Genomic DNA, 1,978 nt, shown 5'->3' on the forward strand with positions numbered 1-1,978 from the left:
TAAAAAGCGTGAAGAGCGAAGAAAAAAAGTTATGGCATCGGTAAAATATTTATATGTAAATGTTGTACAACACGTGTACACCTCCTAGACGCTACCAATGACCAAACTTAATTCTTCATACGCTTTTTTGTTGATCAAATTTGAAGGTAGTAGCGAAGGATAAAAAGATAAACAATACGTGCGGAAATAACAGGCTTTGTATTCTTCACTCTAACAGCCAAATTGGCAGCTGCACAGGCTGCGGCGAGGAAGTCCATTGATGCTGTTAATAAGCCGTGCAAGGAGATTGGATACCTCACAAAATTAAGCGACGAATTTGGTTCGCAAATCACAGCTGCGAGAACAAGCCAGCAGGAATTGGAAGCCGACATCATAGTCCTTACTGCAGCGGCGGCAATAGCAGACGATACACCGACAAAAACGGCGTTCACTGCCCTTTTAGCGCTAACGGCACTACGAAAGCAGCAGCAAGAACAGGAACTCAACGCAGGAAAGAAAGCCCTGGAAAACGCGGTGCTAACCCTGAACTCCAGAATAGCACAGATCAAGGTGGCCATCTTCACCAACGACAAAACAACGACAGTAGTAGGACAAGCGAAAGCCGGCACAGGATCAGGCAACTGGCTAAACTCTGGCGAAAAAAATGTGACATTGCCGTTACTTTCCAAAAAAACTCACACAAAAGACTGCGGAGCTGACCTTACCGACGGTGAAGACGTAACAGCAGCGATAACGGAGCTAAAAAACCTAGGAGTGGTAAAACTGCATCCCGACAAGTTTTTTCATATACCAGAACTGACGCTAGATGCGCGCAATAAGGGAGACGTCAGCAGCTTCAGCAACAGCGTATTCGTAGCTGGCGCATGCCTCAATAGCGGCCAAAGCATTGGAACAGCGGACAAAGGCTTTGGAGTCAAGGAAGCAAAAATGAAAGCATCACCCCAACCAACCGACGTCGATTTGCACCAGCAATCGAAAGCAAAAAAGCCATGCGCAAACCATGTGATACCACCGAACTCATTGCTAACAACAGACAAAGCGATAGCAAATGCGTTATGCGCATCAAAAGGCATAGAAATAAAGCTATCACCACGGCCAATTAAACAAGACCTGGCAGACCTGCGTGTTGACACAGAAATGCAGACAATAGCACAGATAATAATGACTGGATCCGCCAAAACGGACCTTGCTGCTGACAAAAAGGAAGAAATTGTGGACAAGCTCTTCGGTGGCAAAGGGACCGAAGAGCGACAAAAGTGGATACAGCCCCTAGAAAACAAACAAATAACTTTTAAAATAGACACAGAAAGAAAAAAACCAAAAATACCTGAAGCTACAACCACAGCCGATATTGGTTACGTTGTGGCTGCAGCTTTTTACCAAGGTAACCCAAAGCAGTCCAAAACGGCAACCACAGGAGCAAAAAGCAATCAAGACAGTGAAAGCAAGGAGAAGAAAGGTGAAAAGACGATAGGTAATAAAGAGGGCGAAAAAACAACTCCTGGTGAATGTACAGCCACTGAAGCAGATAAATGTGAAAAGACAAAATGGGCTTGAAATAAAGGAAAATAAAGAGTGCAAAGTCAAAGAGGGAGCAGCCATAACTTGTTTTGTGATTAAGGCACCTCTATTGCTTGCGGTTTTTCTTCTATAATTAAATTGAGAAAAGATTTTTGTTAAATTTTATGAAAATTCTTCTCTTTATAAGAATTTGATATATTTTACTAGAATTGGTATATTTTAACACTTTTTTGACAAAAATATGAAAATTAATGTGAACTTTGAGAATTTAAAAATTTGGTGTTATAGTGACCTACGTATGTAAATAAAGGAGTAATAAAGTAAGAAAGAAGGTGATAGTCTTATTTTGTTTATTTCATTTTTCTTGTTTATTTAATGTAGAAATAGTTAGTGAAATAATAGAAATGAGAGTGATAATATTTGTGATGATAATAATAATAATAATAGGAGAGTGTTG

This window comes from Trypanosoma equiperdum, assembly GCF_001457755.1.
Source record: "Trypanosoma equiperdum strain OVI genome assembly, contig: ctg_1491, whole genome shotgun sequence".
In the NCBI taxonomy this organism is placed as follows: Eukaryota; Euglenozoa; class Kinetoplastea; order Trypanosomatida; family Trypanosomatidae; genus Trypanosoma; species Trypanosoma equiperdum.